Genomic DNA, 12,322 nt, shown 5'->3' with positions numbered 1-12,322 from the left:
GTCAATAACAGCTGCTGACACCAAGCCTAGGTGTTGAACAAAGAAATTACATCACAAACCTTTTTTTTCAAATCTTTATTTAGCTAAAAAAAAGCTATCATTGCTGTACAAAAATGCATACAAAAAAAACACATGAAAACCATGGCAAAAACGCACCAAAAATTTTGTCAAAACACGTGTTTTTGCCGCAGTGTTTTTGCTGCCAAGAGATGCAGAAACCTTGCAGAAATTGCGGCAATTAAATACTCAACATGTACACATACCATAAGGCTGGAGTCACACTAGCTATTTTAAAACTGGTCCAATTTTGTTCCTGCAAAGTCAGACGAGTGTAATGCAAGTGTCATGCGTTTTTCATGTGAGTGAAATCCCATCTTTAACACCTAGCAGCCGATTTATATCCTGCAATTTTAACATGATTTTTAAATAGAGCAATTCTCTATGTAATTTACGCATCATTTTCAAAGAAAATAATATTTAAAACGCACAAAGATAGATAGATAGATAGATAGATAGATAGATAGATAGATAGATAGACATCTGCCCCAGCCATCGGCTTTCCCTCTGCTGGTTGCGAAAATTTCATGGGAGCCCACGCCATTTTTTTCAGAAAAATAATTTTTTTAATAATATATGTACAGTAAGCTGCAAACGCACTTCACTAATAATATACAGTTGTGCTTAAAAATTTACAAAGCCCGGCAGAATTTTTGCTTTCTTGGCCGTTTTTCAGAGAATATGAATGATAACACCAAAACTTTTTCTCCACACATCGTTAGTGTTTGGGTGAAGCCATATATTGTCAAACTACTGTGTTTTCTCTTTTTAAATGATAATGACAACCAAAAACATCCAAATGATCCTGATCAAAAGTTCACATACCCTGGTGATTTTGGCCTGGTAACATGCACCGAAGTTGACTCAAATGGGTTTGAATGGCTACTAGAGGTAACATCCTCACATGTGACATGTTTGCTTGTGATCAGTGTGTGCATAAAAGCTGAGTGAGTTTCTGGGATCCAGACAGACTCTTGCATCTTTCATCCAGCCACTGATGTTTCTGGATTGTGAGTCATGGAGAAAGCGAAAGAATTGACAACTGATCTATGGGAAAAGATAGTTGAACTGTATAAAACAGGAAAGGGACACAAAAAGATATCCAAGGTATTGATAATGCCAGTCAGCAGTGTTCAAACTGTGATTAACAAATGGATGGAAAATCAGGGGCTCTTTAAAAACAAAACCACTTTCAGGTAGACCAACAAAAATGTCCATAACTGTCAGGAAAATTGCTCAGGATGCCAAGAAAAACCCACCAATAAAATCAGCTGAATTACTGGACTTTCTGAAAACTAGCGGTTTGGCTGTTTCAAGATACAGAATAAGGAGGCACTTGAAGAAAAATGGGCTGCATGGTCGTTTCACCAGAAGAAAGCCATTACTGCACAAATGCCACAAATTTTCACTGATTTCCAATCCCATCAGGATAGAAATATAGAAGAGATCCTTTGTTAAAAAATAAAGTTTTTATTTAAATCAATTTAAAAATACAAAAATAGCAAGAGTATGTCACAGAAAGGGACATCACCAGGATCCAGATTTATTAAAACAGTTATTACCAACAAAAACCATCCATTGACATTTTAATATATCCAAGTATTGCATATATACTTATATCGTTATAATAGATGAAATGTGGATTACATCCGCGCTGCTGCGACAAATAATAGATCCAGATATACTTGTAAAATGTTCGGGTGGTTTATTCAACGCGTTTCGAAGCTCATGGCTTCTTCTTCAGGAAGTTTCCACACAAAGATAGCTTTCATAGTATCACCGTATGCTGTAAACTAGGCTGCGGACATGTAATGCAATAAGAGAGATTTTATATATAAGAGAGATTTATCAACCAATGCCTTTCTATTTTTTGGGGACATGTAGATGGTAACAATTACTTTTTCACTTATTGACATTTGCTATAGCTATAGATTGACTAAGTAGAGCATTATTAGATAACACTTCTTATGTTGAAGTAATTAGGAGGTATTTTTCTCTGGCATATAAGTATATATGCAATACTTGGATATATTAAAATGTCAATGGATGGTTTTTCTTGGTAATAACTGTTGTAATAAATCTGGATCCTGGTGATGTCCCTTTCTGTGATATACTCTTGCTATTTTTGTATTTTTAAATTGATTTAAATAAAAACTTTATTTTTTAACAAAGGATCTCTTCTATATTTCTATCCTGATGGGATTGGAAATCAGTGAAAATTGTGATGAATGAAGTGCCTTTATTTGGGATATCAGTTGGACTTTATTGGTTAAACAAATGCCACAAAGTATCTCACCTACAATATGTAAAACAGCACAGAGACAAGCCTCAAAACTTCTGAAACCAAGTAATTTGGGGTGATTAGGCCGAAATTGAACTTTATGGCCATAACCATAGACGTAACATTTGCAGAGAGGTCAAGAAGGCCTATGAGGAAAGGAACACCATTCCTACTGTAAAACACAGAGATGGATCGCTGATACTTTGGGGATGTGTGAGCAAAGGCACAGGAAACTTGGTCAAAGTTGAAGGAAAGATAAATGCAGCACATTATCAGCAAATACTGGAGGCAAATTTGCACTCATCAGCCCATGAGCTGAGCATGGGATGTACTTGGACATTCCAACATGACAACAAGCAAAAACACAAGGCCAAGTCAACCTGTAATTGGCTACAGAACAAAGTGAAGGTTCTGGAGTGACCAACTCAGTCTCCTGACCTTACTATCACTCTTGGGAGATCTCAAGCACGCAGTTCATGCTAGACAGCTCAGGAATTTACAGGAACTGGAGGCTTTTTGCCATGAAGAGTGGGCCGCTTTACATTTGAGAAAATAAAAAACCTCATCCACAACTAACACAAAAGACTTCAAGCTGTCATTGATTTTAGAGGGAGCAACTCACGGTATTAAGAAATGGGGTATGTGAACTTTTGATCAGGATCATTTGGATGTTTTAGGTTGTCATTATGATTTAAAAAGAAAAAACACTGTAGTTTGACAGTAAATGGCTTCACCCAACTACTATGAGTGGAGAAAAAGTTTTAATGTCATCATTCATATTATATGAAAATAAGCTAAGAAAGCAAAAATTCAGCCGGAGAATGTAAACTTTTGAGCACAACTGTATGTCACTGACATCTGTATAACTATCTAGTCTATGTGTATATGCTGTATGTAATCCATCTATTCTATCCTGACGGGTCCCACTTTGATTTTACTGTGCGCGGTTGCTGAAATATTGACTTTAAATCTATCTATATTTTTATATCTATCTATTATCTACTTTAAAATATTTCAGTGGCAACACAATTATCTTCCCACACTTAATTTTACCAACTTTTTCAGATTTTAAGAAAATATGCCCATGTTTCCGATCACAAATCCGAATGTTCCATATTCGTGCCGAATTTATGCTTGGCGGTCGTTTTCCAAACATATTTGCTCATTTCTACTGATTAGCCCTACTGCTACCACTGGAATCCTTATTCCAGATTACGAGATATGATATCTAAGTGGTCTACCATTGCTTTCTAAAGGTACCGTCACACTAGACGATATCGCTAGCGATCCGTGATGTTGCAGCGTCCTGGCTAGCGATATCGTCCAGTGTGACAGGCAGCAGCGATCAGGCCCCTGCTGTGATATCGCTGGAAGGGAAGAAAGTCCAGAACTTTGTTTCGTCGCTGGATCTCCCGCTGACATCTCTGAATCGGCGTGTGTGATGCCGATTCAGCGATGTTTTCGCTGGTAACCAGGGTAAACATCGGGTTACTAAGCGCAGGGCCGCGCTTAGTAACCCGATGTTTACCCTGGTTACCATCGTTAAAGTAAAAAAAACAACCACTACATACTTACCTACCGCTGTCTGTCCCTGGCGCTGTGCTTCTCTGCTCTGGCTGTGAGCACAGCGGCCGGAAAGCAGAGCGGTGACGTCACCGCTCTGCTTTCCGGCTGCCCGGCGCTCACAGCCAGAGCAGTGAAGCAGAGCGCCGGGGACAGACAGCGGTAGGTAAGTATGTAGTGGTTGTTTTTTTTTTAACTTTAACGATGGTAACCAGGGTAAACATCGTTTTACTAAGCGCGGCCCTGCGCTTAGTGACCCGATGTTTACCCTGGTTACCGGGGACCTCGGGATCGTTGGTCGCTGGAGAGCTGTCTGTGTGACAGCTCTCCAGCGACCAAACAGCGACGCTGCAGCGATCCGGATCGTTGACGGTATCGCTGCAGCGTCGCTTAGTGTGACGGTACCTTAAAAGCTATATCACCTGGAGCTGACTCCAGATCTCAAATGGTCTGTCTGCAACCTGATTTGCTGTTGTGCTTTTCTTACAGCAAAAGTAGCTCACCAACAGCAGTCTTTTTACAGAAAACCATATGAAAAACCTCAGTCTAAAATGGTATAATTTTATTATTAAAAACAAGGCAGACAGACACATCTACAAGACCAAACACTAATCAAAAAACAACCAAAAACGTGAAAAAATGTGCACCAAACGAATAAAAAACTAATGGGGAGACCTAGATCGCCCTACTCAGACTACTAGTTTGCCCCTGCCTAGCTGCGGTGGTAGACACCCTAGGGGGGAGCGTTATGGCGCCCCCGCTCCTCGATGACTGTCCCTAGGGGCCCTACAAGACCCTATGGCCACTAATGTAAGCCACTACCCATACACTAAAGGGTCCTCTAGCGCTAGACAGAAAGATACTCTTCTAGGGATGACCTAGTTCCCACCAGTAAAACGCTATATACACACACATGATAATTATTCACAGCGGCCCCAAGAAACTGTGCACAGTGTAAATACACTTATAGAAATATCCAGCCTGATGATCTAAGCATATATATTTTTCTCTCTTGAGCTAGCATTCATACTAGTGTGGGAAAAAATCCAGATAATTTTAAGCCAAATTAGCTCAGTAACATGCATAGGTAGTATCTCTGCTACCTCACTCCAATATCCCCACACTGTTTAAACAATGTTAACAGTAGTCCATATATAGCCACAGAATAAGGCCATGAATACTCATCTGAGCCGCTGTGTGTCACCAACCACCATATCAAAAACACGCCTCAACGCGTTTCGCCTCTGCACGCTCATCAGGAGGCCAGATAGACAGATATCTTGTGTCACATATGTGTGCACAGTTTCTTGGGGCCGCTGTGAATAATTATACCATTGTGACATCTATATCGCCATATGTGTGTGTGTATATAGCGTTTTACTGGTGGGAACTAGGTCATCCCTAGAAGAGTATCTTTCTGTCTAGCGCTAGAGGACCCTTTAGTGTATGGGTAGTGGCTTACATTAGTGGCCGTAGGGTCTTGTAGGGCCCCTAGGGACAGTCATCGAGGAGCGGGGGCGCCATAACGCTCCCCCCTAGGGTGTCTACCTCCGCAGCTAGGCAGGGGCAAACTAGTGGTCTGAGTAGGGCGATCTAGGTCTCCCCATTAGTTTTTTATTCGTTTGGTGCACATTTTTTCACATTTTTGGTTGTTTTTTGATTAGTGTTTGGTCTTGTAGATGTGTCTGCCTGCCTTGTTTTTAATAATAAAATTATACCATTTTAGACTGAGGTTTTTCATATGATTTTGAGGACTTATACCTCGTGTTTACTGGATCTTTTTTTTTAGATTAATATTTTTTACAGAAAACCCTCACAGAAAAGCTGTTTCATGTGCAGCTCTTTCAGCTGCCACAGTGATTCCCAATCTCCTTTTATCTGGAACTCTCACTCTACAATGCTCTTCTTTCTATCAGTACCCTGTGCAGTTCAATTTTCGAGGCTGTCTTTATTACTTGTCTCAGAGCATGACACAACACCATTGGATGGGCTGCAGTGGTCTCTTCTTTGTGCCTTCCTGTGATATGTGACTTCCTCATCAGTCAACTTCAGTGCTGAGTAGGCCTCTGATGTCTCAGTACAATGTGAGCATTGAATATGTATTTTCCTGTAACAACTGTGCCATGTATAAAACTCTTTGCACATCACCAATGGGATTATTGCTGCCTCTGAAAATTCCATTTCATTCTATTTTTCATCCATCTTTGGAATGCACTACCCAGGTTAATACGATTAATCCCCAATCCCCACAGTTTTAAGCGTGCCCTAAAAACGCATTTGTTCAGACCGGCCTTCCGCCTCAGCGCATTAACCTAACTATCCCTGTGTGGCCCATTCAAAAAAGTTAAACCATAATCAGGTTCCTCGCTTCATGTTCTCATACGCTTCATACAGTTAATAGCCCTCTGTGTCTGTACTGTTACATATTTAGGCAGTTAACTGGTTCATGCAGCTTTACATGAACATCTTACACTATGGCTGGTCCGAACAATGAAAGCAATTGTTACCATCCACCTCTCGTGTCTCAACTTTTTCCTCATAATTTGTAAGCTTGCGAGCAGGGCCCTCATTCCTCTTGGTATCTATTTTGATCTGTGTTTATTGTTATGCTGTAATGTCTATTGTCTGTACAAGTCCCCTCTATACTGTAAAGTGCTGCGGAATATGTTGGCGCTATATAAATAAAAAAAATATTTTTATTATCAAAGTGGCTCTATATTTATTGATTTTATTGTTGAACTACCCTTTTCAGAGGGGAAGAGTCCCATTCTACTATTGGTTGATCAACTCTCTAAGGCAGCACATTTTGTTTCTTGCAATGGTTTGCCTTTTGCTAAAGAGACTGCTGATCTCTTAACCCTGCTGTTGTCTTCGGTCCTTGAACTTCAATGTTCTTTAAAATATTCAAGATGCGGCTCTGAAACCCGTGGCTGACCGACCCATCCTCATTTAAGTCAATCAACCACAAGTTTCAGAACCACATCTTGATCACCCCAAAAATACCAAAGTTCAAAATCGGTCTCCCCAGACCGAAGACAACAGCAGGGTTAATTCAAAATGTGCTTAGTCTTCATGAGATCCCAGGTGAAATCATTTCATATCATATAACACAATTTACATAGATCCTGGAAGAATTTTTGTGCAGTATTGGACATTGATGATGTAAGCTTATTTTCTGCATTCCATTCCCAATCTAATCTTCAGACTGAACACACAAACCAAGTTGCCTTAGGGCAATATCTCAGATGCTAATTGTGCCATATTCAGGATGACTGGGTTGATTTTCTTCTTATGGTAGAATTTTCATGCAATAATTTTCAAAATGCTTCAACCAAACAAATAACATTCTCCACAAATTTAAATTACCATCCAAGTATTCTTCCTAATTTTCCCAGCAAAACACCGGTTCCTGCTGTCACTGACAGAATACAATCCCTTCAACAGTATCTGTTTGAGAATTGCCCAGGACAAATAAAAGGAAGCGGTGAATAAATCTCAGACCTTCTCCAAGCTATCAAGTGGGTGATGAAGTATGGCTTTCCATATATCACATCCAGAACTGGGCTAAAATGCATTTGCCCTTTCATTAGACAAGTTAGCTCAGCAGCTTTTTGTCTTTAGCTTCCCAGGACAATGAAGATACATCTAGTGTTTCATGTTTCCTTACTAAAGCCATTTGTTCCAAATCCTTTTTGCATTGTCCTCCTACTGATCCTATTGAAGTGGATGGACAAGAACATTACACAGTTAGGCTACGTTCACATTTGCGTTGTGCGGTGCTGCGTTGGCGACGCAACGCACAACGCATGCAAAAACACATGCAAAACGCAGCTTTTTGTGACGCATGCGTTCATTTTTGCATGATTTTTGACGCAGAAAAAACTGCACCATGCAGCGTTTTCTGTTGCGCCAAAATGACGCATGCGTCACAAAAAGCAAGACAACGCATGTCCATGCACCCCCCATGTTAAATATAGGGGCACATGATGCATGCGTCGCTGCGGCTGTGCCCGACGCAGACCCGCGCAATGCTAATGTGAACTTAGCTTTAAAAAGGTCCTGGACTCCCGAATATTCAGAAACAAGTTGCAATACTTAATAAAATGAAAAGGATACAGCCCTGAAGATACATTGAGAGACTGCAGACTTGAACACCAAGTCTGGACAACCCCTTTAAGTATCTGTTACTGCAGTGATATATGCGACTGCAGATAATATAGCAGACATACACAAGATAACAAAAAGGACAAACACATACTGTAAATGTTTATCAATAGTCATCTTCATTAACAGCCTTTGCTCCTTAGTCCACTCACACACCTCTATACGGTTTTGCCATATACATGAATCATTAGAAGGATTACTGCTGTGACTGTGTGTTAAAGACTTAATGAAACCTACGCAACAGCCTCTACATCGATTTCTCCCCGCAGTGTCTTCAAAATGCTTTTCTTTATTGTAGATGTCTATAATAATGGATTTTTAAGTATGCTATTTCTATGATTATCATTTTAAATGGATTTGCTGCACAACACAAAAGTTTGCCTCACTTTTTAGTTATAAAAAGACGTAAAGTAATACTAAGTAACCAACATAGTTTATTCAGATAGAAAATGTATATTTTTTGCATCTCTTCAAAGAGCTCTCCTCTATTTTAACCTAGAGCAACATTTAAAAAAATAAATAAATCAGGCATGAAATTTTATCACACAAAAAAATTCTCTATTTTGCTAATTTATAGAAAAAGAATAAAAAGGGTTTTGCAAGCTTTTATTGCTTTTATTCTTTCTGCAATGATTTTTCACTTACTGTATTGGAAATATCTGTTAGCATCTTAAAGTATCTTTGGACCATGGTGTTTGACCGTCTAATCTTTTTCAGTGATTTGTGTCCAATGTTAGTGTAAACTCAATATTCATAAGATGTCACATGCCTAGCAGGAAGGAATGGGCAGCAGTAGATTTGGGTTCAGACTTAGATGGTTGTCATTCTTGAGTAAGTCTGAGCCTGGAGCACAATACAGCCTGCTCTGTAACCCAATGAAGTGCTGCTGAATGTTAAAGGTAACACCCAGGAGTCTGTCACCGATAGTTTAGTGGTAATACACTTAAAGGAAGGTGCAGAAGACTAAATTTTTAGTCCAAGCGTGATCCAACAAACATTGGATCACACTTAAATCGATGTTCGTCTATGAGGCCATACACATGTCCAAGTTTGATCCAAATTTCAGCATGCCCGAACTTCATCTTATATTCGGATATCATCTGAGTGTTGTCCGCTTTCCACATTCACAGAATGGGGAAGATGAAGTTTACTGCAAATCCATTAAATCCAATAGAAGGTTCATTAAAAATTCAGAACTTGATTGTAAATCCATTAAAACCCAATCCATCACCTAGAAACGTCAGATGGGTTTCAGACTACGTGTTTACTAAACAGTGACCTCTGATAAAAGTTTGATCGGAGTGTGATTGCATAATCAACTAGCTTCTCTTGAATGGGACAATATCCGGTCATTTGCACCTACCCCAAGGCTACATTCCCTTCGAGTATTTGGTGATGTTTTTATGCTACATATTTTCTGCAGCATTTTTATACCCAAATTGGGTTACTTGAGTTTTTTTAAATTAAAATTTTGATTGCGTTTTTTAACATGTTTTTATTGTATTTTTGACACTGTGTTTTTTTGACTCATTTGGTGTGTTATGTTTTAAACTATTATTAGTATTTTTGATACAGGTTTGTGGCTTTGCAAAACTTTAATTATAAAGGTATATATCCAAAATTAGCTCTTAATGCATATCCACAGTAAACACGCCATAAAAACGCATATACAGGATTTTTTTACCTGCAATTTTTCCGCATCTAATGCAACTCTATTGGGAAAATACATATATAAAACTCAGCATACACACAAGAGAAATTGACATGTTAGCGAATACAAACACGATCCGCAGGTCAGTTTACAATAGGTAAAAAACTAAACAGCTGGCATGAGATTTCTACAGTATAATAATACTTGCTGTGATATCTCCATATAGGTAACGATGTTCAAAACACAAACATTGCTGTTCACTAGAGTTGAGCGACCTTGACCTTTTTAGAGTCGAGCCGGGTTTCGCGAAACCCGACTATCTCAAAAGTCGGGTCTAGTGAAATCGGCCGATTATGACGTAAAGTCGGGATCGACCGAAACACGAAACCCAATGCAAGTCAATGGGGCAGCATAGTCGGCAGTGAGTGGGGGCCAGGAAAACACCTAGAGTGCCCATTTTAATGTCAAAACCATCCATTCTTCTTAATGAAGCTTGTCAAGCGTAATTTACCTTATAATAATTGGAAGGCATTTGAAATTGGGGGTCATTTGGCTAAAGTTGTGGTGGGTAGGGCTGGTTCAAGTAATTAGTGGGCCCAGGAAATCTGGACCACGTCACGGCAGTGGAGCAGGGAGAGGTAAGTATTTCAACTTTGCAAGTGCTGTGAACCTGAGCAAGCAGGGGGGGCCCACTCGTTGGCATTGGCACTGGCACAGGGCCCCTCAAAGTACAGCGGTGTGTTTGCACGGCGGCGGCGCCTCCCACCGGCAGCAACACTTTTGCGTACTATGAGAGGCCCTGTGCCAGTGACGTCGCCAACTAGTATTCCTCCCCCCACCTGATGAAGGAACCTGTACTTTCATCTGCACCTTCCTCTTTGTCCCCGTGTAAGGTGGTATGGTATGCGGGAAGAGCAACCTGACTTTCAGCAGGGTCACAATGTTGTTGTGTAGCGTGCACGGGGAATGTTGCGTTATGGGTCAATGTACCAGCAGATTCATCTATCACTGGCTGGGCAATGGGCAGGATGAGGAGGAAACACAGATATAGGCCCAAAGAATAAAGTTGGCTAAATGCAGTTCAAAATTGGTAACACAGGAATAACCAGGGGGCATTGCAGTGGAGGACAACTGGAATGAGAGGCTGACACAGAGAGTAGGCCCAAATCAGTAAGTAGTCGAAATGCAGTTCAAAATTGGCAACCGTAGTAAACAGGCGGCACAGCTTTGTTCAGTGGAGGAGAACAGCAAGGAGTGGCAGACACCGATAGTAGGCCCCAACCCAACTAGTAGGCCAAATGCAGTCTAACATTAACAACTACTTAACGAGCGCCTGAAAACGGAATTTCAGGACAGGAAACCAGGAGAACAGCAAGGAGCGGCAGACACTGTTAGTAGGCCCCAAACCAACTAGTACGCCAAATGCAGTTGTTCCATTTAACCACAATTTAACGAGAGCCTGAAGATAGAAGCTCAGGAAAGGCAACCTGGAGAACACCTTGGAGTGGAACACACCATCTCTCTCCACCCCATACCCATTTTGTAGGCCTAATGCAGTGTAGTTTTCTACAACTACTAAACGAGAGTCGGAAGACCGAAGCAATGGCAAGGAAACCTGGGGAACACCTTGGAGTGTAACACACCATCTCTCTCCACCCGATACCCATTTTGTAGGCCTAATGCAGTGTAGTTTTCTACAACTACTAAACGAGAGTCGGAAGATCGAAGCAATGGCGAGGAAACCTGGAGAACACCTTGGAGTGTAACACACCATCTCTCTCCACCCCATAGCCAATTTGGAGGCCTAATGCAGTGTAGTTTCCAACAACTACTAAACGAGAGCATTAAGATCGAAGCTCTGGAAAGGCAACCTGGAGAACACCTTGGAGTGTAACACACCATCTCTCTCCACCCGATACCCATTTTGTAGGCCTAATGCAGTGTAGTTTTCTACAACTACTAAACGAGAGTCGGAAGACCGAAGCAATGGCAAGGAAACCTGGGGAACACCTTGGAGTGTAACACACCATCTCTCTCCACCCCATACCCAATTTGTAGGCCTAATGCAGCCTACTTTCCGACAACTACTAAACGAGAGCATGAAGATCGAAGCTCAGGAAAGGCAACCTGGGGAACACCTTGGAGTGTAACACACCCTCTCTCTACACCACGGAAGGGCTGATTCTTAGGAAGGAAGGCTGTCGGAAAGAAGCATGGCGCGTCCGAGGGTGATTATATTCTTATTAGGTATATACTCACCCTCGGACGCGCCCTGCTTCTTTATTTGTAATGAATGTTTATTTGCAATGTGGTTTTGACTTACTCTATTTTTTTGGTAAATATTGATTTTATTATTTTCATTGTTTTGCATCTTCTTGGCAATAATATAAAGAAGACGCGACAGGACAACACTCGGTGGATGCCATATCTGTGTTTTAAATTGAAAAAAACTTTCAGTTAACTACTTGCAGGAGAAAGGTATTGTAGCTGGTGGCCATTTTTAGTACTGTACCAGTTTTTTGTTGTATGTGTTTGTTTTTAATGTTAAAATGTCTGCATTTGATATCTCTCCAGTATTTTCTTTTTTATAAGCAAAATACTTATTT

The sequence above is a fragment of the Ranitomeya imitator genome, chromosome 6 (genome assembly GCF_032444005.1).
Source record: "Ranitomeya imitator isolate aRanImi1 chromosome 6, aRanImi1.pri, whole genome shotgun sequence".
NCBI classification, from domain to species: domain Eukaryota; kingdom Metazoa; phylum Chordata; class Amphibia; order Anura; family Dendrobatidae; genus Ranitomeya; species Ranitomeya imitator.
The sequence above is the reverse complement of the archived record's forward strand: the minus strand, read 5'-3'. Positions refer to the sequence as shown.